At 45.7% G+C, this 24,535-nt stretch overlaps 91 pseudogenes; all 91 read right to left on the bottom strand.

Annotated features, from left to right (window-relative positions):
• Positions 1-171: 171 nt before the first annotated feature.
• On the bottom strand, positions 172-290 carry LOC140096192 (5S ribosomal RNA; annotated as a pseudogene).
• Positions 291-549: 259 nt separating this feature from the next.
• LOC140086207 (5S ribosomal RNA) lies at positions 550-668 on the bottom strand (annotated as a pseudogene).
• A 70-nt stretch (positions 669-738) lies between these two features.
• On the bottom strand, positions 739-857 carry LOC140101686 (5S ribosomal RNA; annotated as a pseudogene).
• A 251-nt stretch (positions 858-1,108) lies between these two features.
• Positions 1,109-1,227, bottom strand: LOC140081240 (5S ribosomal RNA; annotated as a pseudogene).
• Positions 1,228-1,667: 440 nt separating this feature from the next.
• On the bottom strand, positions 1,668-1,786 carry LOC140081239 (5S ribosomal RNA; annotated as a pseudogene).
• Positions 1,787-1,856: 70 nt separating this feature from the next.
• On the bottom strand, positions 1,857-1,975 carry LOC140081620 (5S ribosomal RNA; annotated as a pseudogene).
• A 259-nt stretch (positions 1,976-2,234) lies between these two features.
• On the bottom strand, positions 2,235-2,353 carry LOC140083502 (5S ribosomal RNA; annotated as a pseudogene).
• A 70-nt stretch (positions 2,354-2,423) lies between these two features.
• LOC140085339 (5S ribosomal RNA) lies at positions 2,424-2,542 on the bottom strand (annotated as a pseudogene).
• A 259-nt stretch (positions 2,543-2,801) lies between these two features.
• LOC140078972 (5S ribosomal RNA) lies at positions 2,802-2,920 on the bottom strand (annotated as a pseudogene).
• A 70-nt stretch (positions 2,921-2,990) lies between these two features.
• Positions 2,991-3,109, bottom strand: LOC140101627 (5S ribosomal RNA; annotated as a pseudogene).
• A 70-nt stretch (positions 3,110-3,179) lies between these two features.
• LOC140089368 (5S ribosomal RNA) lies at positions 3,180-3,298 on the bottom strand (annotated as a pseudogene).
• A 70-nt stretch (positions 3,299-3,368) lies between these two features.
• On the bottom strand, positions 3,369-3,487 carry LOC140081238 (5S ribosomal RNA; annotated as a pseudogene).
• Positions 3,488-3,557: 70 nt separating this feature from the next.
• Positions 3,558-3,676, bottom strand: LOC140101626 (5S ribosomal RNA; annotated as a pseudogene).
• A 251-nt stretch (positions 3,677-3,927) lies between these two features.
• Positions 3,928-4,046, bottom strand: LOC140082116 (5S ribosomal RNA; annotated as a pseudogene).
• A 70-nt stretch (positions 4,047-4,116) lies between these two features.
• On the bottom strand, positions 4,117-4,235 carry LOC140101623 (5S ribosomal RNA; annotated as a pseudogene).
• Positions 4,236-4,305: 70 nt separating this feature from the next.
• On the bottom strand, positions 4,306-4,424 carry LOC140098562 (5S ribosomal RNA; annotated as a pseudogene).
• A 70-nt stretch (positions 4,425-4,494) lies between these two features.
• On the bottom strand, positions 4,495-4,613 carry LOC140085338 (5S ribosomal RNA; annotated as a pseudogene).
• Positions 4,614-4,683: 70 nt separating this feature from the next.
• Positions 4,684-4,802, bottom strand: LOC140081236 (5S ribosomal RNA; annotated as a pseudogene).
• Positions 4,803-4,872: 70 nt separating this feature from the next.
• LOC140085078 (5S ribosomal RNA) lies at positions 4,873-4,991 on the bottom strand (annotated as a pseudogene).
• Positions 4,992-5,061: 70 nt separating this feature from the next.
• LOC140088332 (5S ribosomal RNA) lies at positions 5,062-5,180 on the bottom strand (annotated as a pseudogene).
• A 251-nt stretch (positions 5,181-5,431) lies between these two features.
• On the bottom strand, positions 5,432-5,550 carry LOC140081235 (5S ribosomal RNA; annotated as a pseudogene).
• Positions 5,551-5,809: 259 nt separating this feature from the next.
• On the bottom strand, positions 5,810-5,928 carry LOC140086206 (5S ribosomal RNA; annotated as a pseudogene).
• Positions 5,929-5,998: 70 nt separating this feature from the next.
• Positions 5,999-6,117, bottom strand: LOC140086144 (5S ribosomal RNA; annotated as a pseudogene).
• Positions 6,118-6,187: 70 nt separating this feature from the next.
• LOC140081233 (5S ribosomal RNA) lies at positions 6,188-6,306 on the bottom strand (annotated as a pseudogene).
• Positions 6,307-6,376: 70 nt separating this feature from the next.
• On the bottom strand, positions 6,377-6,495 carry LOC140086684 (5S ribosomal RNA; annotated as a pseudogene).
• A 70-nt stretch (positions 6,496-6,565) lies between these two features.
• LOC140091489 (5S ribosomal RNA) lies at positions 6,566-6,684 on the bottom strand (annotated as a pseudogene).
• Positions 6,685-6,754: 70 nt separating this feature from the next.
• On the bottom strand, positions 6,755-6,873 carry LOC140101622 (5S ribosomal RNA; annotated as a pseudogene).
• A 70-nt stretch (positions 6,874-6,943) lies between these two features.
• Positions 6,944-7,062, bottom strand: LOC140089367 (5S ribosomal RNA; annotated as a pseudogene).
• Positions 7,063-7,132: 70 nt separating this feature from the next.
• LOC140081232 (5S ribosomal RNA) lies at positions 7,133-7,251 on the bottom strand (annotated as a pseudogene).
• A 70-nt stretch (positions 7,252-7,321) lies between these two features.
• On the bottom strand, positions 7,322-7,440 carry LOC140101621 (5S ribosomal RNA; annotated as a pseudogene).
• A 70-nt stretch (positions 7,441-7,510) lies between these two features.
• On the bottom strand, positions 7,511-7,629 carry LOC140092149 (5S ribosomal RNA; annotated as a pseudogene).
• A 70-nt stretch (positions 7,630-7,699) lies between these two features.
• On the bottom strand, positions 7,700-7,818 carry LOC140078438 (5S ribosomal RNA; annotated as a pseudogene).
• Positions 7,819-7,888: 70 nt separating this feature from the next.
• LOC140085077 (5S ribosomal RNA) lies at positions 7,889-8,007 on the bottom strand (annotated as a pseudogene).
• A 70-nt stretch (positions 8,008-8,077) lies between these two features.
• On the bottom strand, positions 8,078-8,196 carry LOC140088330 (5S ribosomal RNA; annotated as a pseudogene).
• A 251-nt stretch (positions 8,197-8,447) lies between these two features.
• Positions 8,448-8,566, bottom strand: LOC140081231 (5S ribosomal RNA; annotated as a pseudogene).
• Positions 8,567-8,825: 259 nt separating this feature from the next.
• Positions 8,826-8,944, bottom strand: LOC140086205 (5S ribosomal RNA; annotated as a pseudogene).
• Positions 8,945-9,014: 70 nt separating this feature from the next.
• LOC140084077 (5S ribosomal RNA) lies at positions 9,015-9,133 on the bottom strand (annotated as a pseudogene).
• Positions 9,134-9,384: 251 nt separating this feature from the next.
• On the bottom strand, positions 9,385-9,503 carry LOC140081230 (5S ribosomal RNA; annotated as a pseudogene).
• Positions 9,504-9,939: 436 nt separating this feature from the next.
• LOC140081229 (5S ribosomal RNA) lies at positions 9,940-10,058 on the bottom strand (annotated as a pseudogene).
• Positions 10,059-10,128: 70 nt separating this feature from the next.
• LOC140101620 (5S ribosomal RNA) lies at positions 10,129-10,247 on the bottom strand (annotated as a pseudogene).
• Positions 10,248-10,506: 259 nt separating this feature from the next.
• Positions 10,507-10,625, bottom strand: LOC140083500 (5S ribosomal RNA; annotated as a pseudogene).
• A 70-nt stretch (positions 10,626-10,695) lies between these two features.
• On the bottom strand, positions 10,696-10,814 carry LOC140085337 (5S ribosomal RNA; annotated as a pseudogene).
• A 259-nt stretch (positions 10,815-11,073) lies between these two features.
• On the bottom strand, positions 11,074-11,192 carry LOC140078961 (5S ribosomal RNA; annotated as a pseudogene).
• A 70-nt stretch (positions 11,193-11,262) lies between these two features.
• On the bottom strand, positions 11,263-11,381 carry LOC140090198 (5S ribosomal RNA; annotated as a pseudogene).
• Positions 11,382-11,451: 70 nt separating this feature from the next.
• LOC140089366 (5S ribosomal RNA) lies at positions 11,452-11,570 on the bottom strand (annotated as a pseudogene).
• A 70-nt stretch (positions 11,571-11,640) lies between these two features.
• Positions 11,641-11,759, bottom strand: LOC140081228 (5S ribosomal RNA; annotated as a pseudogene).
• A 70-nt stretch (positions 11,760-11,829) lies between these two features.
• On the bottom strand, positions 11,830-11,948 carry LOC140101619 (5S ribosomal RNA; annotated as a pseudogene).
• Positions 11,949-12,018: 70 nt separating this feature from the next.
• LOC140092148 (5S ribosomal RNA) lies at positions 12,019-12,137 on the bottom strand (annotated as a pseudogene).
• Positions 12,138-12,388: 251 nt separating this feature from the next.
• Positions 12,389-12,507, bottom strand: LOC140082115 (5S ribosomal RNA; annotated as a pseudogene).
• Positions 12,508-12,947: 440 nt separating this feature from the next.
• LOC140081227 (5S ribosomal RNA) lies at positions 12,948-13,066 on the bottom strand (annotated as a pseudogene).
• A 70-nt stretch (positions 13,067-13,136) lies between these two features.
• Positions 13,137-13,255, bottom strand: LOC140101617 (5S ribosomal RNA; annotated as a pseudogene).
• A 70-nt stretch (positions 13,256-13,325) lies between these two features.
• On the bottom strand, positions 13,326-13,444 carry LOC140098561 (5S ribosomal RNA; annotated as a pseudogene).
• A 70-nt stretch (positions 13,445-13,514) lies between these two features.
• LOC140085335 (5S ribosomal RNA) lies at positions 13,515-13,633 on the bottom strand (annotated as a pseudogene).
• A 70-nt stretch (positions 13,634-13,703) lies between these two features.
• Positions 13,704-13,822, bottom strand: LOC140081226 (5S ribosomal RNA; annotated as a pseudogene).
• A 70-nt stretch (positions 13,823-13,892) lies between these two features.
• Positions 13,893-14,011, bottom strand: LOC140085076 (5S ribosomal RNA; annotated as a pseudogene).
• Positions 14,012-14,081: 70 nt separating this feature from the next.
• On the bottom strand, positions 14,082-14,200 carry LOC140088329 (5S ribosomal RNA; annotated as a pseudogene).
• A 251-nt stretch (positions 14,201-14,451) lies between these two features.
• On the bottom strand, positions 14,452-14,570 carry LOC140081225 (5S ribosomal RNA; annotated as a pseudogene).
• Positions 14,571-14,829: 259 nt separating this feature from the next.
• LOC140086204 (5S ribosomal RNA) lies at positions 14,830-14,948 on the bottom strand (annotated as a pseudogene).
• Positions 14,949-15,018: 70 nt separating this feature from the next.
• Positions 15,019-15,137, bottom strand: LOC140101673 (5S ribosomal RNA; annotated as a pseudogene).
• Positions 15,138-15,388: 251 nt separating this feature from the next.
• Positions 15,389-15,507, bottom strand: LOC140081224 (5S ribosomal RNA; annotated as a pseudogene).
• Positions 15,508-15,947: 440 nt separating this feature from the next.
• On the bottom strand, positions 15,948-16,066 carry LOC140081222 (5S ribosomal RNA; annotated as a pseudogene).
• A 70-nt stretch (positions 16,067-16,136) lies between these two features.
• Positions 16,137-16,255, bottom strand: LOC140101616 (5S ribosomal RNA; annotated as a pseudogene).
• A 70-nt stretch (positions 16,256-16,325) lies between these two features.
• LOC140085334 (5S ribosomal RNA) lies at positions 16,326-16,444 on the bottom strand (annotated as a pseudogene).
• Positions 16,445-16,703: 259 nt separating this feature from the next.
• On the bottom strand, positions 16,704-16,822 carry LOC140078950 (5S ribosomal RNA; annotated as a pseudogene).
• Positions 16,823-16,892: 70 nt separating this feature from the next.
• LOC140101615 (5S ribosomal RNA) lies at positions 16,893-17,011 on the bottom strand (annotated as a pseudogene).
• Positions 17,012-17,081: 70 nt separating this feature from the next.
• LOC140089363 (5S ribosomal RNA) lies at positions 17,082-17,200 on the bottom strand (annotated as a pseudogene).
• A 70-nt stretch (positions 17,201-17,270) lies between these two features.
• On the bottom strand, positions 17,271-17,389 carry LOC140081220 (5S ribosomal RNA; annotated as a pseudogene).
• A 70-nt stretch (positions 17,390-17,459) lies between these two features.
• Positions 17,460-17,578, bottom strand: LOC140101614 (5S ribosomal RNA; annotated as a pseudogene).
• A 70-nt stretch (positions 17,579-17,648) lies between these two features.
• Positions 17,649-17,767, bottom strand: LOC140092147 (5S ribosomal RNA; annotated as a pseudogene).
• Positions 17,768-18,018: 251 nt separating this feature from the next.
• LOC140082114 (5S ribosomal RNA) lies at positions 18,019-18,137 on the bottom strand (annotated as a pseudogene).
• A 440-nt stretch (positions 18,138-18,577) lies between these two features.
• LOC140081219 (5S ribosomal RNA) lies at positions 18,578-18,696 on the bottom strand (annotated as a pseudogene).
• A 70-nt stretch (positions 18,697-18,766) lies between these two features.
• On the bottom strand, positions 18,767-18,885 carry LOC140098559 (5S ribosomal RNA; annotated as a pseudogene).
• Positions 18,886-18,955: 70 nt separating this feature from the next.
• Positions 18,956-19,074, bottom strand: LOC140085333 (5S ribosomal RNA; annotated as a pseudogene).
• A 70-nt stretch (positions 19,075-19,144) lies between these two features.
• On the bottom strand, positions 19,145-19,263 carry LOC140081218 (5S ribosomal RNA; annotated as a pseudogene).
• A 70-nt stretch (positions 19,264-19,333) lies between these two features.
• On the bottom strand, positions 19,334-19,452 carry LOC140085075 (5S ribosomal RNA; annotated as a pseudogene).
• Positions 19,453-19,522: 70 nt separating this feature from the next.
• Positions 19,523-19,641, bottom strand: LOC140088328 (5S ribosomal RNA; annotated as a pseudogene).
• Positions 19,642-19,892: 251 nt separating this feature from the next.
• Positions 19,893-20,011, bottom strand: LOC140081217 (5S ribosomal RNA; annotated as a pseudogene).
• Positions 20,012-20,270: 259 nt separating this feature from the next.
• On the bottom strand, positions 20,271-20,389 carry LOC140086202 (5S ribosomal RNA; annotated as a pseudogene).
• Positions 20,390-20,459: 70 nt separating this feature from the next.
• On the bottom strand, positions 20,460-20,578 carry LOC140101661 (5S ribosomal RNA; annotated as a pseudogene).
• A 621-nt stretch (positions 20,579-21,199) lies between these two features.
• LOC140081216 (5S ribosomal RNA) lies at positions 21,200-21,318 on the bottom strand (annotated as a pseudogene).
• Positions 21,319-21,388: 70 nt separating this feature from the next.
• Positions 21,389-21,507, bottom strand: LOC140101612 (5S ribosomal RNA; annotated as a pseudogene).
• A 70-nt stretch (positions 21,508-21,577) lies between these two features.
• On the bottom strand, positions 21,578-21,696 carry LOC140098557 (5S ribosomal RNA; annotated as a pseudogene).
• A 70-nt stretch (positions 21,697-21,766) lies between these two features.
• LOC140085332 (5S ribosomal RNA) lies at positions 21,767-21,885 on the bottom strand (annotated as a pseudogene).
• A 70-nt stretch (positions 21,886-21,955) lies between these two features.
• On the bottom strand, positions 21,956-22,074 carry LOC140081215 (5S ribosomal RNA; annotated as a pseudogene).
• A 70-nt stretch (positions 22,075-22,144) lies between these two features.
• On the bottom strand, positions 22,145-22,263 carry LOC140085074 (5S ribosomal RNA; annotated as a pseudogene).
• Positions 22,264-22,333: 70 nt separating this feature from the next.
• On the bottom strand, positions 22,334-22,452 carry LOC140088327 (5S ribosomal RNA; annotated as a pseudogene).
• Positions 22,453-22,703: 251 nt separating this feature from the next.
• On the bottom strand, positions 22,704-22,822 carry LOC140081214 (5S ribosomal RNA; annotated as a pseudogene).
• Positions 22,823-23,081: 259 nt separating this feature from the next.
• Positions 23,082-23,200, bottom strand: LOC140086201 (5S ribosomal RNA; annotated as a pseudogene).
• A 70-nt stretch (positions 23,201-23,270) lies between these two features.
• Positions 23,271-23,389, bottom strand: LOC140101649 (5S ribosomal RNA; annotated as a pseudogene).
• A 251-nt stretch (positions 23,390-23,640) lies between these two features.
• On the bottom strand, positions 23,641-23,759 carry LOC140081213 (5S ribosomal RNA; annotated as a pseudogene).
• Positions 23,760-24,199: 440 nt separating this feature from the next.
• LOC140081212 (5S ribosomal RNA) lies at positions 24,200-24,318 on the bottom strand (annotated as a pseudogene).
• Between the last annotated feature and the right edge of the window lie 217 nt (positions 24,319-24,535).

Here is a 24,535-nt window from a genome sequence, read left to right as displayed (position 1 = left end):
ACTTGGGATTCCCAGCCAGTCTCCCATGCTGGTACTTGCCAAGCCTTAAGCTGCTGCGATCTGACAAGAGCAGGCACATTCAGCTTAGAATGGCCGTTGACAGCAGCTGTTCAATTTGAACCTTCTTTTACTATCTCATAGAGAAACTAACACAATTTTCAGGTTCAAAAAGGTCAACAGAACTTGGGATTCCCAGCCAGTCTCCCATGCTGGTACTTGCCAAGCCTTAAGCTGCATTGCTGCTGCGATCTGACGAGAGCAGGCACATTCAGCTTAGAATGGCCAGTGACATCAGCTGTTCAGTTTGAACCTTCTTTTACTATCTCATAGAGAAACTAACACAATTTTCAGGTTCAAAAAGGTCAACAGAACTTGGGATTCACAGCCAGTCTCCCATGCTGGTACTTGCCAAGCCTTAAGCCGCATCGCTGCTGTGATCCGACAAGAGCACGCACATTCAGCTTAGAATGGCCGTTGACAGCAGCTGTTCAATTTGAACCTTCTTTTACTATCTCATAGAGAAACTAACACAATTTTCAGGTTCAAAAAGGTCAACGGAACTTGGGATTCCCAGCCAGTCTCCCATGCTGGTACGTGCCAAGCCTTAAGCTGCATTGCTGCTGCGATCTGACGAGAGCAGGCACATTCAGCTTAGAATGGCCGTTGACAGCAGCTGTTCAATTTGAACCTTCTTTTACTATCTCATAGAGAAACTAACACAATTTTCAGGTTCAAAAAGGTCAACGGAACTTGGGATTCCCAGCCAGTCTCCCATGCTGGTACTTGCCAAGCCTTAAGCTGCATTGCTGCTGCGATCTGATGAGAGCAGGCACATTCAGCTTAGAATGGCCGTTGACAGCAGCTGTTCAATTTGAACCTTCTTTTACTATCTCATAGAGAAACTAACACAATTTTCAGGTTCAAAAAGTTCAACGGAACTTGGGATTCCCAGCCAGTCTCCCATGCTGGTACTTGCCAAGCCTTAAGCTGCTGCGATCTGACAAGAGCAGGCACATTCAGCTTAGAATGGCCGTTGACAGCAGCTGTTCAATTTGAACCTTCTTTTACTATCTCATAGAGAAACTAACACAATTTTCAGGTTCAAAAAGGTCAACAGAACTTGGGATTCCCAGCCAGTCTCCCATGCTGGTACTTGCCAAGCCTTAAGCTGCATTGCTGCTGCGATCTGACGAGAGCAGGCACATTCAGCTTAGAATGGCCGTTGACAGCAGCTGTTCAGTTTGAACCTTCTTTTACTATCTAATAGAGAAACTAACACAATTTTCAGGTTCAAAAAGGTCAACGGAACTTGGGATTCACAGCCAGTCTCCCATGCTGGTACTTGCCAAGCCTTAAGCCGCATCGCTGCTGTGATCCGACAAGAGCACGCACATTCAGCTTAGAATGGCCGTTGACAGCAGCTATTCAATTTGAACCTTCTTTTACTATCTCATAGAGAAACTAACACAATTTTCAGGTTCAAAAAGGTCAACAGAACTTGGGATTCCCAGCCAGTCTCCCATGCTGGTACTTGCCAAGCCTTAAGCTGCTGCGATCTGACAAGAGCAGGCACATTCAGCTTAGAATGGCCGTTGACAGCAGCTGTTCAATTTGAACCTTCTTTTACCATCTTTGACAGAGAAACTAACAATTTTCAGGTTCAAAAAGGTCAACAGAACTTGGGATTCCCAGCCAGTCTCCCATGCTGGTACTTGCCAAGCCTTAAGCTGCATTGCTGCTGCGATCTGACGAGAGCAGGCACATTCAGCTTAGAATGGCCGTTGACAGCAGCTGTTCAATTTGAACCTTCTTTTACTATCTCATAGAGAAACTAACACAATTTTCAGGTTCAAAAAGGTCAACGGAACTTGGGATTCCCAACCAGTCTCCCATGCTGGTACTTGCCAAGCCTTAAGCTGCATTGCTGCTGCGATCTGACGAGAGCAGGCACATTCAGCTTAGAATGGCCGTTGACAGCAGCTGTTCAGTTTGAACCTTCTTTTACTATCTCATAGAGAAACTAACACAATTTTCAGGTTCAAAAAGGTCAACGGAACTTGGGATTCGCAGCCAGTCTCCCATGCTGGTACTTGCCAAGCCTTAAGCCGCATCGCTGCTGTGATCCGACAAGAGCACGCACATTCAGCTTAGAATGGCCGTTGACAACAGCTGTTCAATTTGAACCTTCTTTTACTATCTCATAGAGAAACTAACACAATTTTCAGGTTCAAAAAGGTCAACGAAACTTGGGATTCCCAGCCAGTCTCCCATGCTGGTACTTGCCAAGCCTTAAGCTGCATTGCTGCTGCGATCTGACGAGAGCAGGCACATTCAGCTTAGAATGGCCGTTGACAGCAGCTGTTCAATTTGAACCTTCTTTTACCATCTTTGACAGAGAAACTAACAATTTTCAGGTTCAAAAAGGTCAACAGAACTTGGGATTCCCAGCCAGTCTCCCATGCTGGTACTTGCCAAGCCTTAAGCTGCATTGCTGCTGCGATCTGACGAGAGCAAGCACATTCAGCTTAGAATGGCCGTTGACAGCAGCTGTTCAATTTGAACCTTCTTTTACTATCTCATAGAGAAACTAACACAATTTTCAGGTTCAAAAAGGTCAACGGAACTTGGGATTCTCAGCCAGTCTCCCATGCTGGTACTTGCCAAGCCTTAAGCTGCATTGCTGCTGCGATGTGACGAGAGCAGGCACATTCAGCTTAGAATGGCCGTTGACAGCAGCTGTTCAGTTTGAACCTTCTTTTACTATCTCATAGAGAAACTAACACAATTTTCAGGTTCAAAAAGGTCAACGGAACTTGGTATTCCCAGCCAGTCTCCCATGCTGGTACTTGCCAAGCCTTAAGCTGCATTGCTGCTGCGATCTGACGAGAGCAGGCACATTCAGCTTAGAATGGCCGTTGACAGCAGCTGTTCAGTTTGAACCTTCTTTTACTATCTCATAGAGAAACTAACACAATTTTCAGGTTCAAAAAGGTCAACGGAACTTGGGATTCCCAGCCAGTCTCCCATGCTGGTACTTGCCAAGCCTTAAGCTGCATTGCTGCTGCGATCTGACGAGAGCAGGCACATTCAGCTTAGAATGGCCGTTGACAGCAGCTGTTCAATTTGAACCTTCTTTTACCATCTTTGACAGAGAAACTAACAATTTTCAGGTTCAAAAAGGTCAACAGAACTTGGGATTCCCAGCCAGTCTCCCATGCTGGTACTTGCCAAGCCTTAATCTGCATTGCTGCTGCGATCTGACGAGAGCAGGCACATTCAGCTTAGAATGGCCGTTGACAGCAGCTGTTCAATTTGAACCTTCTTTTACTATCTCATAGAAAAACTAACACAATTTTCAGGTTCAAAAAGGTCAACAGAACTTGGGATTCCCAGCCAGTCTCCCATGCTGGTACTTGCCAAGCCTTAAGCTGCATTGCTGCTGCGATCTGACGAGAGCAGGCACATTCAGCTTAGAATGGCCGTTGACAGCAGCTGTTCAATTTGAACCTTCTTTTACTATCTCATAGAGAAACTAACACAATTTTCAGGTTCAAAAAGGTCAACGGAACTTGGGATTCCCAGCCAGTCTCCCATGCTGGTACTTGCCAAGCCTTAAGCTGCATTGCTGCTGCGATCTGACGAGAGCAGGCACATTCAGCTTAGAATGGCCGTTGACAGCAGCTGTTCAATTTGAACCTTCTTTTACTATCTCATAGAGAAACTAACACAATTTTCAGGTTCAAAAAGGTCAACGGAACTTGGGATTCCCAGCCAGTCTCCCATGCTGGTACTTGCCAAGCCTTAAGCTGCTGCGATCTGACAAGAGCAGGCACATTCAGCTTAGAATGGCCGTTGACAGCAGCTGTTCAATTTGAACCTTCTTTTACTATCTCATAGAGAAACTAACAAAATTTTCAGGTTCAAAAAAGTCAACAGAACTTGGGATTCCCAGCCAGTCTCCCATGCTGGTACTTGCCAAGCCTTAAGCTGCATTGCTGCTGCGATCTGACGAGAGCAGGCACATTCAGCTTAGAATGGCCGTTGACAGCAGCTGTTCAATTTGAACCTTCTTTTACTATCTCATAGAGAAACTAACACAATTTTCAGGTTCAAAAAGGTCAACGGAACTTGGGATTCCCAGCCAGTCTCCCATGCTGGTACTTGCCAAGCCTTAAGCTGCATTGCTGCTGCGATCTGACGAGAGCAGGCACATTCAGCTTAGAATGGCCGTTGACAGCAGCTGTTCAGTTTGAACCTTCTTTTACTATCTCATAGAGAAACTAACACAATTTTCAGGTTCAAAAAGGTCAACGGAACTTGGGATTCCCAGCCAGTCTCCCATGCTGGTACTTGCCAAGCCTTTAGCTGCATTGCTGCTGCGATCTGACGAGAGCCGGCACATTCAGCTTAGAATGGCCCTTGACAGCAGCTGTTCAATTTGAACCTTCTTTTACCATCTTTGACAGAGAAACTAACAATTTTCAGGTTCAAAAAGGTCAACAGAACTTGGGATTCCCAGCCAGTCTCCCATGCTGGTACTTGCCAAGCCTTAAGCTGCATTGCTGCTGCGATCTGACGAGAGCAAGCACATTCAGCTTAGAATGGCCGTTGACAGCAGCTGTTCAATTTGAACCTTCTTTTACTATCTCATAGAAAAACTAACACAATTTTCAGGTTCAAAAAGGTCAACAGAACTTGGGATTCCCAGCCAGTCTCCCATGCTGGTACTTGCCAAGCCTTAAGCTGCATTGCTGCTGCGATCTGACGAGAGCAGGCACATTCAGCTTAGAATGGCCGTTGACAGCAGCTGTTCAATTTGAACCTTCTTTTACTATCTCATAGAGAAACTAACACAATTTTCAGGTTCAAAAAGGTCAACGGAACTTGGGATTCCCAGCCAGTCTCCCATGCTGGTACTTGCCAAGCCTTAAGCTGCATTGCTGCTGCGATCTGACGAGAGCAGGCACATTCAGCTTAGAATGGCCGTTGATAGCAGCTGTTCAGTTTGAACCTTCTTTTACTATCTCATAGAGAAACTAACACAATTTTCAGGTTCAAAAAGCTCAACGGAACTTGGGATTCCCAGCCAGTCTCCCATGCTGGTACTTGCCAAGCCTTAAGCTGCATTGCTGCTGCGATCTGACGAGAGCAGGCACATTCAGCTTAGAATGGCCGTTGACAGCAGCTGTTCAATTTGAACCTTCTTTTACTATCTCATAGAGAAACTAACACAATTTTCAGGTTCAAAAAGGTCAACGGAACTTGGGATTCCCAGCCAGTCTCCCATGCTGGTACTTGCCAAGCCTTAAGCTGCTGCGATCTGACAAGAGCAGGCACATTCAGCTTAGAATGGCCGTTGACAGCAACTGTTCAATTTGAAAATTCTTTTACTATCTCATAGAGAAACTAACACAATTTTCAGGTTCAAAAAGGTCAACAGAACTTGGGATTCCCAGCCAGTCTCCCATGCTGGTACTTGCCAAGCCTTAAGCTGCATTGCTGCTGCGATCTGACGAGAGCAGGCACATTCAGCTTAGAATGGCCGTTGACAGCAGCTGTTCAGTTTGAACCTTCTTTTACTATCTCATAGAGAAACTAACACAATTTTCAGGTTCAAAAAGGTCAACAGAACTTGGGATTCACAGCCAGTCTCCCATGCTGGTACTTGCCAAGCCTTAAGCCGCATCGCTGCTGTGATCCGACAAGAGCACGCACATTCAGCTTAGAATGGCCGTTGACAGCAGCTGTTCAATTTGAACCTTCTTTTACTATCTCATAGAGAAACTAACACAATTTTCAGGTTCAAAAAGGTCAACGGAACTTGGGATTCCCAGCCAGTCTCCCATGCTGGTACGTGCCAAGCCTTAAGCTGCATTGCTGCTGCGATCTGACGAGAGCAGGCACATTCAGCTTAGAATGGCCGTTGACAGCAGCTGTTCAATTTGAACCTTCTTTTACTATCTCATAGAGAAACTAACACAATTTTCAGGTTCAAAAAGGTCAACGGAACTTGGGATTCTCAGCCAGTCTCCCATGCTGGTACTTGCCAAGCCTTAAGCTGCATTGCTGCTGCGATCTGACGAGAGCAGGCACATTCAGCTTAGAATGGCCGTTGACTGCAGCTGTTCAGTTTGAACCTTCTTTTACTATCTCATAGAGAAACTAACACAATTTTCAGGTTCAAAAAGGTCAACAGAACTTGGGATTCCCAGCCAGTCTCCCATGCTGGTACTTGCCAAGCCTTAAGCTGCATTGCTGCTGCGATCTGACGAGAGCAGGCACATTCAGCTTAGAATGGCCGTTGACAGCAGCTGTTCAATTTGAACCTTCTTTTACTATCTCATAGAGAAACTAACACAATTTTCAGGTTCAAAAAGGTTAACGGAACTTGGGATTCCCAGCCAGTCTCCCATGCTGGTACTTGCCAAGCCTTAAGCTGCATTGCTGCTGCGATCTGACGAGAGCAGGCACATTCAGCTTAGAATGGCCGTTGACAACAGCTGTTCAATTTGAACCTTCTTTTACTATCTCATAGAGAGACTAACACAATTTTCAGGTTCAAAAAGGTCAACGGAACTTGGGATTCCCAGCCAGTCTCCCATGCTGTTACTTGCCAAGCCTTAAGCTGCATTGCTGCTGCGATCTGACGAGAGCAGGCACATTCAGCTTAGAATGGCCGTTGACAGCAGCTGTTCAGTTTGAACCTTCTTTTACTATCTCATAGAGAAACTAACACAATTTTCAGGTTCAAAAAGGTCAACGGAACTTGGGATTCCCAGCCAGTCTCCCATGCTGGTACTTGCCAAGCCTTAAGCTGCATTGCTGCTGCGATCTGACGAGAGCAGGCACATTCAGCTTAGAATGGCCGTTGACAGCAGCTGTTCAATTTGAACCTTCTTTTACCATCTTTGACAGAGAAACTAACAATTTTCAGGTTCAAAAAGGTCAACAGAACTTGGGATTCCCAGCCAGTCTCCCATGCTGGTACTTGCCAAGCCTTAATCTGCATTGCTGCTGCGATCTGACGAGAGCAGGCACATTCAGCTTAGAATGGCCGTTGACAGCAGCTGTTCAATTTGAACCTTCTTTTACTATCTCATAGAAAAACTAACACAATTTTCAGGTTCAAAAAGGTCAACAGAACTTGGGATTCCCAGCCAGTCTCCCATGCTGGTACTTGCCAAGCCTTAAGCTGCATTGCTGCTGCGATCTGACGAGAGCAGGCACATTCAGCTTAGAATGGCCGTTGACAGCAGCTGTTCAATTTGAACCTTCTTTTACTATCTCATAGAGAAACTAACACAATTTTCAGGTTCAAAAAGGTCAACGGAACTTGGGATTCCCAGCCAGTCTCCCATGCTGGTACTTGCCAAGCCTTAAGCTGCATTGCTGCTGCGATCTGACGAGAGCAGGCACATTCAGCTTAGAATGGCCGTTGACAGCAGCTGTTCAGTTTGAACCTTCTTTTACTATCTCATAGAGAAACTAACACAATTTTCAGGTTCAAAAAGGTCAACGGAAGTTGGGATTCCCAGCCAGTCTCCCATGCTGGTACTTGCCAAGCCTTAAGCTGCATTGCTGCTGCGATCTGATGAGAGCAGGCACATTCAGCTTAGAATGGCCGTTGACAGCAGCTGTTCAATTTGAACCTTCTTTTACTATCTCATAGAGAAACTAACACAATTTTCAGGTTCAAAAAGGTCAACGGAACTTGGGATTCCCAGCCAGTCTCCCATGCTGGTACTTGCCAAGCCTTAAGCTGCATTGCTACTGCGATCTGACGAGAGCAGGCACATTCAGCTTAGAATGGCCGTTGACAGCAGCTGTTCAGTTTGAACCTTCTTTTACTATCTCATAGAGAAACTAACACAATTTTCAGGTTCAAAAAGGTCAACGGAACTTGGGATTCCCAGCCAGTCTCCCATGCTGGTACTTGCCAAGCCTTAAGCTGCATTGCTGCTGCGATCTGACGAGAGCAGGCACATTCAGCTTAGAATGGCCGTTGATAGCAGCTGTTCAGTTTGAACCTTCTTTTACTATCTCATAGAGAAACTAACACAATTTTCAGGTTCAAAAAGCTCAACGGAACTTGGGATTCCCAGCCAGTCTCCCATGCTGGTACTTGCCAAGCCTTAAGCTGCATTGCTGCTGCGATCTGACGAGAGCAGGCACATTCAGCTTAGAATGGCCGTTGACAGCAGCTGTTCAATTTGAACCTTCTTTTACTATCTCATAGAGAAACTAACACAATTTTCAGGTTCAAAAAGGTCAACGGAACTTGGGATTCCCAGCCAGTCTCCCATGCTGGTACTTGCCAAGCCTTAAGCTGCTGCGATCTGACAAGAGCAGGCACATTCAGCTTAGAATGGCCGTTGACAGCAGCTGTTCAATTTGAACCTTCTTTTACTATCTCATAGAGAAACTAACACAATTTTCAGGTTCAAAAAGGTCAACAGAACTTGGGATTCCCAGCCAGTCTCCCATGCTGGTACTTGCCAAGCCTTAAGCTGCATTGCTGCTGCGATCTGACGAGAGCAGGCACATTCAGCTTAGAATGGCCGTTGACAGCAGCTGTTCAGTTTGAACCTTCTTTTACTATCTCATAGAGAAACTAACACAATTTTCAGGTTCAAAAAGGTCAACAGAACTTGGGATTCACAGCCAGTCTCCCATGCTGGTACTTGCCAAGCCTTAAGCCGCATCGCTGCTGTGATCCGACAAGAGCACGCACATTCAGCTTAGAATGGCCGTTGACAGCAGCTGTTCAATTTGAACCTTCTTTTACTATCTCATAGAGAAACTAACACAATTTTCAGGTTCAAAAAGGTCAACGGAACTTGGGATTCCCAGCCAGTCTCCCATGCTGGTACGTGCCAAGCCTTAAGCTGCATTGCTGCTGCGATCTGACGAGAGCAGGCACATTCAGCTTAGAATGGCCGTTGACAGCAGCTGTTCAATTTGAACCTTCTTTTACTATCTCATAGAGAAACTAACACAATTTTCAGGTTCAAAAAGGTCAACGGAACTTGGGATTCCCAGCCAGTCTCCCATGCTGGTACTTGCCAAGCCTTAAGCTGCATTGCTGCTGCAATCTGATGAGAGCAGGCACATTCAGCTTAGAATGGCCGTTGACAGCAGCTGTTCAATTTGAACCTTCTTTTACTATCTCATAGAGAAACTAACACAATTTTCAGGTTCAAAAAGTTCAACGGAACTTGGGATTCCCAGCCAGTCTCCCATGCTGGTACTTGCCAAGCCTTAAGCTGCTGCGATCTGACAAGAGCAGGCACATTCAGCTTAGAATGGCCGTTGACAGCAGCTGTTCAATTTGAACCTTCTTTTACTATCTCATAGAGAAACTAACACAATTTTCAGGTTCAAAAAGGTCAACAGAACTTGGGATTCCCAGCCAGTCTCCCATGCTGGTACTTGCCAAGCCTTAAGCTGCATTGCTGCTGCGATCTGACGAGAGCAGGCACATTCAGCTTAGAATGGCCGTTGACAGCAGCTGTTCAGTTTGAACCTTCTTTTACTATCTAATAGAGAAACTAACACAATTTTCAGGTTCAAAAAGGTCAACGGAACTTGGGATTCACAGCCAGTCTCCCATGCTGGTACTTGCCAAGCCTTAAGCCGCATCGCTGCTGTGATCCGACAAGAGCACATTCAGCTTAGAATGGCCGTTGACAGCAGCTATTCAATTTGAACCTTCTTTTACTATCTCATAGAGAAACTAACACAATTTTCAGGTTCAAAAAGGTCAACAGAACTTGGGATTCCCAGCCAGTCTCCCATGCTGGTACTTGCCAAGCCTTAAGCTGCTGCGATCTGACAAGAGCAGGCACATTCAGCTTAGAATGGCCGTTGACAGCAGCTGTTCAATTTGAACCTTCTTTTACCATCTTTGACAGAGAAACTAACAATTTTCAGGTTCAAAAAGGTCAACAGAACTTGGGATTCCCAGCCAGTCTCCCATGCTGGTACTTGCCAAGCCTTAAGCTGCATTGCTGCTGCGATCTGACGAGAGCAGGCACATTCAGCTTAGAATGGCCGTTGACAGCAGCTGTTCAATTTGAACCTTCTTTTACTATCTCATAGAGAAACTAACACAATTTTCAGGTTCAAAAAGGTCAACGGAACTTGGGATTCCCAGCCAGTCTCCCATGCTGGTACTTGCCAAGCCTTAAGCTGCATTGCTGCTGCGATCTGACGAGAGCAGGCACATTCAGCTTAGAATGGCCGTTGACAGCAGCTGTTCAGTTTGAACCTTCTTTTACTATCTCATAGAGAAACTAACACAATTTTCAGGTTCAAAAAGGTCAACGGAACTTGGGATTCGCAGCCAGTCTCCCATGCTGGTACTTGCCAAGCCTTAAGCCGCATCGCTGCTGTGATCCGACAAGAGCACGCACATTCAGCTTAGAATGGCCGTTGACAACAGCTGTTCAATTTGAACCTTCTTTTACTATCTCATAGAGAAACTAACACAATTTTCAGGTTCAAAAAGGTCAACGAAACTTGGGATTCCCAGCCAGTCTCCCATGCTGGTACTTGCCAAGCCTTAAGCTGCATTGCTGCTGCGATCTGACGAGAGCAGGCACATTCAGCTTAGAATGGCCGTTGACAGCAGCTGTTCAATTTGAACCTTCTTTTACCATCTTTGACAGAGAAACTAACAATTTTCAGGTTCAAAAAGGTCAACAGAACTTGGGATTCCCAGCCAGTCTCCCATGCTGGTACTTGCCAAGCCTTAAGCTGCATTGCTGCTGCGATCTGACGAGAGCAAGCACATTCAGCTTAGAATGGCCGTTGACAGCAGCTGTTCAATTTGAACCTTCTTTTACTATCTCATAGAGAAACTAACACAATTTTCAGGTTCAAAAAGGTCAACGGAACTTGGGATTCTCAGCCAGTCTCCCATGCTGGTACTTGCCAAGCCTTAAGCTGCATTGCTGCTGCGATGTGACGAGAGCAGGCACATTCAGCTTAGAATGGCCGTTGACAGCAGCTGTTCAGTTTGAACCTTCTTTTACTATCTCATAGAGAATCTAACACAATTTTCAGGTTCAAAAAGGTCAACGGAACTTGGTATTCCCAGCCAGTCTCCCATGCTGGTACTTGCCAAGCCTTAAGCTGCATTGCTGCTGCGATCTGACGAGAGCAGGCACATTCAGCTTAGAATGGCCGTTGACAGCAGCTGTTCAGTTTGAACCTTCTTTTACTATCTCATAGAGAAACTAACACAATTTTCAGGTTCAAAAAGGTCATCGGAACTTGGGATTCCCAGCCAGTCTCCCATGCTGGTACTTGCCAAGCCTTAAGCTGCATTGCTGCTGCGATCTGACGAGAGCAGGCACATTCAGCTTAGAATGGCCGTTGACAGCAGCTCTTCAATTTGAACCTTCTTTTACCATCTTTGACAGAGAAACTAACAATTTTCAGGTTCAAAAAGGTCAACAGAACTTGGGATTCCCAGCCAGTCTCCCATGCTGGTACTTGCCAAGCCTTAATCTGCATTGCTGCTGCGATCTGACGAGAGCAGGCACATTCAGCTTAGAATGGCCGTTGACAGCAGCTGTTCAATTTGAACCTTCTTTTACTATCTCATAGAAAAACTAACACAATTTTCAGGTTCAAAAAGGTCAACAGAACTTGGGATTCCCAGCCAGTCTCCCATGCTGGTACTTGCCAAGCCTTAAGCTGCATTGCTGCTGCGATCTGACGAGAGCAGGCACATTCAGCTTAGAATGGCCGTTGACAGCAGCTGTTCAATTTGAACCTTCTTTTACTATCTCATAGAGAAACTAACACAATTTTCAGGTTCAAAAAGGTCAACGGAACTTGGGATTCCCAGCCAGTCTCCCATGCTGGTACTTGCCAAGCCTTAAGCTGCATTGCTGCTGCGATCTGACGAGAGCAGGCACATTCAGCTTAGAATGGCCGTTGACAGCAGCTGTTCAGTTTGAACCTTCTTTTACTATCTCATAGAGAAACTAACACAATTTTCAGGTTCAAAAAGGTCAACGGAAGTTGGGATTCCCAGCCAGTCTCCCATGCTGGTACTTGCCAAGCCTTAAGCTGCATTGCTGCTGCGATCTGATGAGAGCAGGCACATTCAGCTTAGAATGGCCGTTGACAGCAGCTGTTCAATTTGAACCTTCTTTTACTATCTCATAGAGAAACTAACACAATTTTCAGGTTCAAAAAGGTCAACGGAACTTGGGATTCCCAGCCAGTCTCCCATGCTGGTACTTGCCAAGCCTTAAGCTGCTGCGATCTGACAAGAGCAGGCACATTCAGCTTAGAATGGCCGTTGACAGCAGCTGTTCAATTTGAATCTTCTTTTACTATCTCATAGAGAAACTAACAAAATTTTCAGGTTCAAAAAAGTCAACAGAACTTGGGATTCCCAGCCAGTCTCCCATGCTGGTACTTGCCAAGCCTTAAGCTGCATTGCTGCTGCGATCTGACGAGAGCAGGCACATTCAGCTTAGAATGGCCGTTGACAGCAGCTGTTCAGTTTGAACCTTCTTTTACTATCTCATAGAGAAACTAACACAATTTTCAGGTTCAAAAAGGTCAACGGAACTTAGGATTCACAGCCAGTCTCCCATGCTGGTACTTGCCAAGCCTTAAGCCGCATCGCTGCTGTGATCCGACAAGAGCACGCACATTCAGCTTAGAACAGCCGTTGACAGCAGCTGTTCAATTTGAACCTTCTTTTACTATCTCATAGAGAAACTAACACAATTTTCAGGTTCAAAAAGGTCAACGGAACTTGGGATTCCCAGCCAGTCTCCCATGCAGGTACTTGCCAAGCCTTAAGCTGCTGCGATCTGACAAGAGCAGGCACATTCAGCTTAGAATGGCCGTTGACAGCAGCTGTTCAATTTGAACCTTCTTTTACCATCTTTGACAGAGAAACTAACAATTTTCAGGTTCAAAAAGGTCAACAGAACTTGGGATTCCCAGCCAGTCTCCCATGCTGGTACTTGCCAAGCCTTAAGCTGCATTGCTGCTGCGATCTGACGAGAGCAGGCACATTCAGCTTAGAATGGCCGTTGACAGCAGTTGTTCAATTTGAACCTTCTTTTACTATCTCATAGAGAAACTAACACAATTTTCAGGTTCAAAAAGGTCAACGGAACTTGGGATTCCCAGCCAGTCTCCCATGCTGGTACTTGCCAAGCCTTAAGCTGCATTGCTGCTGCGATCTGACGAGAGCAGGCACATTCAGCTTAGAATGGCCGTTGACAGCAGCTGTTCAGTTTGAACCTTCTTTTACTATCTCATAGAGAAACTAACACAATTTTCAGGTTCAAAAAGGTCAACGGAACTTGGGATTCCCAGCCAGTCTCCCATGCTGGTACTTGCCAAGCCTTTAGCTGCATTGCTGCTGCGATCTGACGAGAGCCGGCACATTCAGCTTAGAATGGCCCTTGACAGCAGCTGTTCAATTTGAACCTTCTTTTACCATCTTTGACAGAGAAACTAACAATTTTCAGGTTCAAAAAGGTCAACAGAACTTGGGATTCCCAGCCAGTCTCCCATGCTGGTACTTGCCAAGCCTTAAGCTGCATTGCTGCTGCGATCTGACGAGAGCAAGCACATTCAGCTTAGAATGGCCGTTGACAGCAGCTGTTCAATTTGAACCTTCTTTTACTATCTCATAGAAAAACTAACACAATTTTCAGGTTCAAAAAGGTCAACAGAACTTGGGATTCCCAGCCAGTCTCCCATGCTGGTACTTGCCAAGCCTTAAGCTGCATTGCTGCTGCGATCTGACGAGAGCAGGCACATTCAGCTTAGAATGGCCGTTGACAGCAGCTGTTCAATTTGAACCTTCTTTTACTATCTCATAGAGAAACTAACACAATTTTCAGGTTCAAAAAGGTCAACGGAACTTGGGATTCCCAGCCAGTCTCCCATGCTGGTACTTGCCAAGCCTTAAGCTGCATTGCTGCTGCGATCTGACGAGAGCAGGCACATTCAGCTTAGAATGGCCGTTGATAGCAGCTGTTCAGTTTGAACCTTCTTTTACTATCTCATAGAGAAACTAACACAATTTTCAGGTTCAAAAAGCTCAACGGAACTTGGGATTCCCAGCCAGTCTCCCATGCTGGTACTTGCCAAGCCTTAAGCTGCATTGCTGCTGCGATCTGACGAGAGCAGGCACATTCAGCTTAGAATGGCCGTTGACAGCAGCTGTTCAATTTGAACCTTCTTTTACTATCTCATAGAGAAACTAACACAATTTTCAGGTTCAAAAAGGTCAACGGAACTTGGGCTTCCCAGCCAGTCTCCCATGCTGGTACTTGCCAAGCCTTAAGCTGCTGCGATCTGACAAGAGCAGGCACATTCAGCTTAGAATGGCCGTTGACAGCAGCTGTTCAATTTGAACCTTCTTTTACTATCTCATAGAGAAACTAACACAATTTTCAGGTTCAAAAAGGTCAACAGAACTTGGGATTCCCAGCCAGTCTCCCATGCTGGTACTTGCCAAGCCTTAAGCTGCATTGCTGCTGCGATCTGACGAGAGCAGGCACATTCAGCTTAGAATGGCCGTTGACAGCAGCTGTTCAGTTTGAACCTTCTTTTACTATCTCATAGAGAAACTAACACAATTTTCAGGTTCAAAAAGGTCAACAGAACTTGGGATTCACAGCCAGTCTCCCATGCTGGTACTTGCCAAGCCTTAAGCCGCATCGCTGCTGTGATCCGACAAGAGCACGCACATTCAGCTTAGAATGGCCGTTGACAGCAGCTGTTCAATTTGAACCTTCTTTTACTATCTCATAGAGAAACTAACACAATTTTCAGGTTCAAAAAGGTCAACGGAACTTGGGATTCCCAGCCAGTCTCCCATGCTGGTACGTGCCAAGCCTTAAGCTGCATTGCTGCTGCGATCTGACGAGAGCAGGCACATTCAGCTTAGAATGGCCGTTGACAGCAGCTGTTCAATTTGAACCTTCTTTTACTATCTCATAGAGAAACTAACACAATTTTCAGGTTCAAAAAGGTCAACGGAACTTGGGATTCCCAGCCAGTCTCCCATGCTGGTACTTGCCAAGCCTTAAGCTGCATTGCTGCTGCGATCTGATGAGAGCAGGCACATTCAGCTTAGAATGGCCGTTGACAGCAGCTGTTCAATTTGAACCTTCTTTTACTATCTCATAGAGAAACTAACACAATTTTCAGGTTCAAAAAGTTCAACGGAACTTGGGATTCCCAGCCAGTCTCCCATGCTGGTACTTGCCAAGCCTTAAGCTGCTGCGATCTGACAAGAGCAGGCACATTCAGCTTAGAATGGCCGTTGACAGCAGCTGTTCAATTTGAACCTTCTTTTACTATCTCATAGAGAAACTAACACAATTTTCAGGTTCAAAAAGGTCAACAGAACTTGGGATTCCCAGCCAGTCTCCCATGCTGGTACTTGCCAAGCCTTAAGCTGCATTGCTGCTGCGATCTGACGAGAGCAGGCACATTCAGCTTAGAATGGCCGTTGACAGCAGCTGTTCAGTTTGAACCTTCTTTTACTATCTAATAGAGAAACTAACACAATTTTCAGGTTCAAAAAGGTCAACGGAACTTGGGATTCACAGCCAGTCTCCCATGCTGGTACTTGCCAAGCCTTAAGCCGCATCGCTGCTGTGATCCGACAAGAGCACGCACATTCAGCTTAGAATGGCCGTTGACAGCAGCTATTCAATTTGAACCTTCTTTTACTATCTCATAGAGAAACTAACACAATTTTCAGGTTCAAAAAGGTCAACAGAACTTGGGATTCCCAGCCAGTCTCCCATGCTGGTACTTGCCAAGCCTTAAGCTGCTGCGATCTGACAAGAGCAGGCACATTCAGCTTAGAATGGCCGTTGACAGCAGCTGTTCAATTTGAACCTTCTTTTACCATCTTTGACAGAGAAACTAACAATTTTCAGGTTCAAAAAGGTCAACAGAACTTGGGATTCCCAGCCAGTCTCCCATGCTGGTACTTGCCAAGCCTTAAGCTGCATTGCTGCTGCGATCTGACGAGAGCAGGCACATTCAGCTTAGAATGGCCGTTGACAGCAGCTGTTCAATTTGAACCTTCTTTTACTATCTCATAGAGAAACTAACACAATTTTCAGGTTCAAAAAGGTCAACGGAACTTGGGATTCCCAGCCAGTCTCCCATGCTGGTACTTGCCAAGCCTTAAGCTGCATTGCTGCTGCGATCTGACGAGAGCAGGCACATTCAGCTTAGAATGGCCGTTGACAGCAGCTGTTCAATTTGAACCTTCTTTTACCATCTTTGACAGAGAAACTAACAATTTTCAGGTTCAAAAAGGTCAACAGAACTTGGGATTCCCAGCCAGTCTCCCATGCTGGTACTTGCCAAGCCTTAAGCTGCATTGCTGCTGCGATCTGACGAGAGCAAGCACATTCAGCTTAGAATGGCCGTTGACAGCAGCTGTTCAATTTGAACCTTCTTTTACTATCTCATAGAGAAACTAACACAATTTTCAGGTTCAAAAAGGTCAACGGAACTTGGGATTCTCAGCCAGTCTCCCATGCTGGTACTTGCCAAGCCTTAAGCTGCATTGCTGCTGCGATGTGACGAGAGCAGGCACATTCAGCTTAGAATGGCCGTTGACAGCAGCTGTTCAGTTTGAACCTTCTTTTACTATCTCATAGAGAAACTAACACAATTTTCAGGTTCAAAAAGGTCAACGGAACTTGGTATTCCCAGCCAGTCTCCCATGCTGGTACTTGCCAAGCCTTAAGCTGCATTGCTGCTGCGATCTGACGAGAGCAGGCACATTCAGCTTAGAATGGCCGTTGACAGCAGCTGTTCAGTTTGAACCTTCTTTTACTATCTCATAGAGAAACTAACACAATTTTCAGGTTCAAAAAGGTCAACGGAACTTGGGATTCCCAGCCAGTCTCCCATGCTGGTACTTGCCAAGCCTTAAGCTGCATTGCTGCTGCGATCTGACGAGAGCAGGCACATTCAGCTTAGAATGGCCGTTGACAGCAGCTCTTCAATTTGAACCTTCTTTTACCATCTTTGACAGAGAAACTAACAATTTTCAGGTTCAAAAAGGTCAACAGAACTTGGGATTCCCAGCCAGTCTCCCATGCTGGTACTTGCCAAGCCTTAATCTGCATTGCTGCTGCGATCTGACGAGAGCAGGCACATTCAGCTTAGAATGGCCGTTGACAGCAGCTGTTCAATTTGAACCTTCTTTTACTATCTCATAGAAAAACTAACACAATTTTCAGGTTCAAAAAGGTCAACAGAACTTGGGATTCCCAGCCAGTCTCCCATGCTGGTACTTGCCAAGCCTTAAGCTGCATTGCTGCTGCGATCTGACGAGAGCAGGCACATTCAGCTTAGAATGGCCGTTGACAGCAGCTGTTCAATTTGAACCTTCTTTTACTATCTCATAGAGAAACTAACACAATTTTCAGGTTCAAAAAGGTCAACGGAACTTGGGATTCCCAGCCAGTCTCCCATGCTGGTACTTGCCAAGCCTTAAGCTGCATTGCTGCTGCGATCTGACGAGAGCAGGCACATTCAGCTTAGAATGGCCGTTGACAGCAGCTGTTCAGTTTGAACCTTCTTTTACTATCTCATAGAGAAACTAACACAATTTTCAGGTTCAAAAAGGTCAACGGAAGTTGGGATTCCCAGCCAGTCTCCCATGCTGGTACTTGCCAAGCCTTAAGCTGCATTGCTGCTGCGATCTGATGAGAGCAGGCACATTCAGCTTAGAATGGCCGTTGACAGCAGCTGTTCAATTTGAACCTTCTTTTACTATCTCATAGAGAAACTAACACAATTTTCAGGTTCAAAAAGGTCAACGGAACTTGGGATTCCCAGCCAGTCTCCCATGCTGGTACTTGCCAAGCCTTAAGCTGTTGCGATCTGACAAGAGCAGGCACATTCAGCTTAGAATGGCCGTTGACAGCAGCTGTTCAATTTGAACCTTCTTTTACTATCTCATAGAGAAACTAACAAAATTTTCAGGTTCAAAAAAGTCAACAGAACTTGGGATTCCCAGCCAGTCTCCCATGCTGGTACTTGCCAAGCCTTAAGCTGCATTGCTGCTGCGATCTGACGAGAGCAGGCACATTCAGCTTAGAATGGCCGTTGACAGCAGCTGTTCAGTTTGAACCTTCTTTCACTATCTCATAGAGAAACTAACACAATTTTCAGGTTCAAAAAGGTCAACGGAACTTAGGATTCACAGCCAGTCTCCCATGCTGGTACTTGCCAAGCCTTAAGCCGCATCGCTGCTGTGATCCGACAAGAGCACGCACATTCAGCTTAGAACAGCCGTTGACAGCAGCTGTTCAATTTGAACCTTCTTTTACTATCTCATAGAGAAACTAACACAATTTTCAGGTTCAAAAAGGTCAACGGAACTTGGGATTCCCAGCCAGTCTCCCATGCAGGTACTTGCCAAGCCTTAAGCTGCTGCGATCTGACAAGAGCAGGCACATTCAGCTTAGAATGGCCGTTGACAGCAGCTGTTCAATTTGAACCTTCTTTTACCATCTTTGACAGAGAAACTAACAATTTTCAGGTTCAAAAAGGTCAACAGAACTTGGGATTCCCAGCCAGTCTCCCATGCTGGTACTTGCCAAGCCTTAAGCTGCATTGCTGCTGCGATCTGACGAGAGCAGGCACATTCAGCTTAGAATGGCCGTTGACAGCAGCTGTTCAGTTTGAACCTTCTTTTACTATCTCATAGAGAAACTAACACAATTTTCAGGTTCAAAAAGGTCAACGGAACTTGGGATTCCCAGCCAGTCTCCCATGCTGGTACTTGCCAAGCCTTTAGCTGCATTGCTGCTGCGATCTGACGAGAGCCGGCACATTCAGCTTAGAATGGCCCTTGACAGCAGCTGTTCAATTTGAACCTTCTTTTACCATCTTTGACAGAGAAACTAACAATTTTCAGGTTCAAAAAGGTCAACAGAACTTGGGATTCCCAGCCAGTCTCCCATGCTGGTACTTGCCAAGCCTTAAGCTGCATTGCTGCTGCGATCTGACGAGAGCAAGCACATTCAGCTTAGAATGGCCGTTGACAGCAGCTGTTCAATTTGAACCTTCTTTTACTATCTCATAGAAAAACTAACACAATTTTCAGGTTCAAAAAGGTCAACAGAACTTGGGATTCCCAGCCAGTCTCCCATGCTGGTACTTGCCAAGCCTTAAGCTGCATTGCTGCTGCGATCTGACGAGAGCAGGCACATTCAGCTTAGAATGGCCGTTGACAGCAGCTGTTCAATTTGAACCTTCTTTTACTATCTCATAGAGAAACTAACACAATTTTCAGGTTCAAAAAGGTCAACGGAACTTGGGATTCCCAGCCAGTCTCCCATGCTGGTACTTGCCAAGCCTTAAGCTGCATTGCTGCTGCGATCTGACGAGAGCAGGCACATTCAGCTTAGAATGGCCGTTGATAGCAGCTGTTCAGTTTGAACCTTCTTTTACTATCTCATAGAGAAACTAACACAATTTTCAGGTTCAAAAAGCTCAACGGAACTTGGGATTCCCAGCCAGTCTCCCATGCTGGTACTTGCCAAGCCTTAAGCTGCATTGCTGCTGCGATCTGACGAGAGCAGGCACATTCAGCTTAGAATGGCCGTTGACAGCAGCTGTTCAATTTGAACCTTCTTTTACTATCTCATAGAGAAACTAACACAATTTTCAGGTTCAAAAAGGTCAACGGAACTTGGGCTTCCCAGCCAGTCTCCCATGCTGGTACTTGCCAAGCCTTAAGCTGCTGCGATCTGACAAGAGCAGGCACATTCAGCTTAGAATGGCCGTTGACAGCAGCTGTTCAATTTGAACCTTCTTTTACTATCTCATAGAGAAACTAACACAATTTTCAGGTTCAAAAAGGTCAACAGAACTTGGGATTCCCAGCCAGTCTCCCATGCTGGTACTTGCCAAGCCTTAAGCTGCATTGCTGCTGCGATCTGACGAGAGCAGGCACATTCAGCTTAGAATGGCCGTTGACAGCAGCTGTTCAGTTTGAACCTTCTTTTACTATCTCATAGAGAAACTAACACAATTTTCAGGTTCAAAAAGGTCAACAGAACTTGGGATTCACAGCCAGTCTCCCATGCTGGTACTTGCCAAGCCTTAAGCCGCATCGCTGCTGTGATCCGACAAGAGCACGCACATTCAGCTTAGAATGGCCGTTGACAGCAGCTGTTCAATTTGAACCTTCTTTTACTATCTCATAGAGAAACTAACACAATTTTCAGGTTCAAAAAGGTCAACGGAACTTGGGATTCCCAGCCAGTCTCCCATGCTGGTACGTGCCAAGCCTTAAGCTGCATTGCTGCTGCGATCTGACGAGAGCAGGCACATTCAGCTTAGAATGGCCGTTGACAGCAGCTGTTCAATTTGAACCTTCTTTTACTATCTCATAGAGAAACTAACACAATTTTCAGGTTCAAAAAGGTCAACGGAACTTGGGATTCCCAGCCAGTCTCCCATGCTGGTACTTGCCAAGCCTTAAGCTGCATTGCTGCTGCGATCTGATGAGAGCAGGCACATTCAGCTTAGAATGGCCGTTGACAGCAGCTGTTCAATTTGAACCTTCTTTTACTATCTCATAGAGAAACTAACACAATTTTCAGGTTCAAAAAGTTCAACGGAACTTGGGATTCCCAGCCAGTCTCCCATGCTGGTACTTGCCAAGCCTTAAGCTGCTGCGATCTGACAAGAGCAGGCACATTCAGCTTAGAATGGCCGTTGACAGCAGCTGTTCAGTTTGAACCTTCTTTTACTATCTCATAGAGAAACTAACACAATTTTCAGGTTCAAAAAGGTCAACGGAACTTAGGATTCACAGCCAGTCTCCCATGCTGGTACTTGCCAAGCCTTAAGCCGCATCGCTGCTGTGATCCGACAAGAGCACGCACATTCAGCTTAGAACAGCCGTTGACAGCAGCTGTTCAATTTGAACCTTCTTTTACTATCTCATAGAGAAACTAACACAATTTTCAGGTTCAAAAAGGTCAACGGAACTTGGGATTCCCAGCCAGTCTCCCATGCAGGTACTTGCCAAGCCTTAAGCTGCTGCGATCTGACAAGAGCAGGCACATTCAGCTTAGAATGGCCGTTGACAGCAGCTGTTCAATTTGAACCTTCTTTTACCATCTTTGACAGAGAAACTAACAATTTTCAGGTTCAAAAAGGTCAACAGAACTTGGGATTCCCAGCCAGTCTCCCATGCTGGTACTTGCCAAGCCTTAAGCTGCATTGCTGCTGCGATCTGACGAGAGCAGGCACATTCAGCTTAGAATGGCCGTTGACAGCAGTTGTTCAATTTGAACCTTCTTTTACTATCTCATAGAGAAACTAACACAATTTTCAGGTTCAAAAAGGTCAACGGAACTTGGGATTCCCAGCCAGTCTCCCATGCTGGTACTTGCCAAGCCTTAAGCTGCATTGCTGCTGCGATCTGACGAGAGCAGGCACATTCAGCTTAGAATGGCCGTTGACAGCAGCTGTTCAGTTTGAACCTTCTTTTACTATCTCATAGAGAAACTAACACAATTTTCAGGTTCAAAAAGGTCAACGGAACTTGGGATTCCCAGCCAGTCTCCCATGCTGGTACTTGCCAAGCCTTTAGCTGCATTGCTGCTGCGATCTGACGAGAGCCGGCACATTCAGCTTAGAATGGCCCTTGACAGCAGCTGTTCAATTTGAACCTTCTTTTACCATCTTTGACAGAGAAACTAACAATTTTCAGGTTCAAAAAGGTCAACAGAACTTGGGATTCCCAGCCAGTCTCCCATGCTGGTACTTGCCAAGCCTTAAGCTGCATTGCTGCTGCGATCTGACGAGAGCAAGCACATTCAGCTTAGAATGGCCGTTGACAGCAGCTGTTCAATTTGAACCTTCTTTTACTATCTCATAGAAAAACTAACACAATTTTCAGGTTCAAAAAGGTCAACAGAACTTGGGATTCCCAGCCAGTCTCCCATGCTGGTACTTGCCAAGCCTTAAGCTGCATTGCTGCTGCGATCTGACGAGAGCAGGCACATTCAGCTTAGAATGGCCGTTGACAGCAGCTGTTCAATTTGAACCTTCTTTTACTATCTCATAGAGAAACTAACACAATTTTCAGGTTCAAAAAGGTCAACGGAACTTGGGATTCCCAGCCAGTCTCCCATGCTGGTACTTGCCAAGCCTTAAGCTGCATTGCTGCTGCGATCTGACGAGAGCAGGCACATTCAGCTTAGAATGGCCGTTGATAGCAGCTGTTCAGTTTGAACCTTCTTTTACTATCTCATAGAGAAACTAACACAATTTTCAGGTTCAAAAAGCTCAACGGAACTTGGGATTCCCAGCCAGTCTCCCATGCTGGTACTTGCCAAGCCTTAAGCTGCATTGCTGCTGCGATCTGACGAGAGCAGGCACATTCAGCTTAGAATGGCCGTTGACAGCAGCTGTTCAATTTGAACCTTCTTTTACTATCTCATAGAGAAACTAACACAATTTTCAGGTTCAAAAAGGTCAACGGAACTTGGGCTTCCCAGCCAGTCTCCCATGCTGGTACTTGCCAAGCCTTAAGCTGCTGCGATCTGACAAGAGCAGGCACATTCAGCTTAGAATGGCCGTTGACAGCAGCTGTTCAATTTGAACCTTCTTTTACTATCTCATAGAGAAACTAACACAATTTTCAGGTTCAAAAAGGTCAACAGAACTTGGGATTCCCAGCCAGTCTCCCATGCTGGTACTTGCCAAGCCTTAAGCTGCATTGCTGCTGCGATCTGACGAGAGCAGGCACATTCAGCTTAGAATGGCCGTTGACAGCAGCTGTTCAGTTTGAACCTTCTTTTACTATCTCATAGAGAAACTAACACAATTTTCAGGTTCAAAAAGGTCAACAGAACTTGGGATTCACAGCCAGTCTCCCATGCTGGTACTTGCCAAGCCTTAAGCCGCATCGCTGCTGTGATCCGACAAGAGCACGCACATTCAGCTTAGAATGGCCGTTGACAGCAGCTGTTCAATTTGAACCTTCTTTTACTATCTCATAGAGAAACTAACACAATTTTCAGGTTCAAAAAGGTCAACGGAACTTGGGATTCCCAGCCAGTCTCCCATGCTGGTACGTGCCAAGCCTTAAGCTGCATTGCTGCTGCGATCTGACGAGAGCAGGCACATTCAGCTTAGAATGGCCGTTGACAGCAGCTGTTCAATTTGAACCTTCTTTTACTATCTCATAGAGAAACTAACACAATTTTCAGGTTCAAAAAGGTCAACGGAACTTGGGATTCCCAGCCAGTCTCCCATGCTGGTACTTGCCAAGCCTTAAGCTGCATTGCTGCTGCGATCTGATGAGAGCAGGCACATTCAGCTTAGAATGGCCGTTGACAGCAGCTGTTCAATTTGAACCTTCTTTTACTATCTCATAGAGAAACTAACACAATTTTCAGGTTCAAAAAGTTCAACGGAACTTGGGATTCCCAGCCAGTCTCCCATGCTGGTACTTGCCAAGCCTTAAGCTGCTGCGATCTGACAAGAGCAGGCACATTCAGCTTAGAATGGCCGTTGACAGCAGCTGTTCAATTTGAACCTTCTTTTACTATCTCATAGAGAAACTAACACAATTTTCAGGTTCAAAAAGGTCAACAGAACTTGGGATTCCCAGCCAGTCTCCCATGCTGGTACTTGCCAAGCCTTAAGCTGCATTGCTGCTGCGATCTGACGAGAGCAGGCACATTCAGCTTAGAATGGCCGTTGACAGCAGCTGTTCAGTTTGAACCTTCTTTTACTATCTAATAGAGAAACTAACACAATTTTCAGGTTCAAAAAGGTCAACGGAACTTGGGATTCACAGCCAGTCTCCCATGCTGGTACTTGCCAAGCCTTAAGCCGCATCGCTGCTGTGATCCGACAAGAGCACGCACATTCAGCTTAGAATGGCCGTTGACAGCAGCTATTCAATTTGAACCTTCTTTTACTATCTCATAGAGAAACTAACACAATTTTCAGGTTCAAAAAGGTCAACAGAACTTGGGATTCCCAGCCAGTCTCCCATGCTGGTACTTGCCAAGCCTTAAGCTGCTGCGATCTGACAAGAGCAGGCACATTCAGCTTAGAATGGCCGTTGACAGCAGCTGTTCAATTTGAACCTTCTTTTACCATCTTTGACAGAGAAACTAACAATTTTCAGGTTCAAAAAGGTCAACAGAACTTGGGATTCCCAGCCAGTCTCCCATGCTGGTACTTGCCAAGCCTTAAGCTGCATTGCTGCTGCGATCTGACGAGAGCAGGCACATTCAGCTTAGAATGGCCGTTGACAGCAGCTGTTCAATTTGAACCTTCTTTTACTATCTCATAGAGAAACTAACACAATTTTCAGGTTCAAAAAGGTCAACGGAACTTGGGATTCCCAGCCAGTCTCCCATGCTGGTACTTGCCAAGCCTTAAGCTGCATTGCTGCTGCGATCTGACGAGAGCAGGCACATTCAGCTTAGAATGGCCGTTGACAGCAGCTGTTCAATTTGAACCTTCTTTT

This window comes from Engystomops pustulosus, chromosome 9 (assembly GCF_040894005.1).
Source record: "Engystomops pustulosus chromosome 9, aEngPut4.maternal, whole genome shotgun sequence".
NCBI lineage: Eukaryota > Metazoa > Chordata > Amphibia > Anura > Leptodactylidae > Engystomops > Engystomops pustulosus.
The sequence above is the reverse complement of the archived record's forward strand: the minus strand, read 5'-3'. Positions and strand labels throughout refer to the sequence as shown.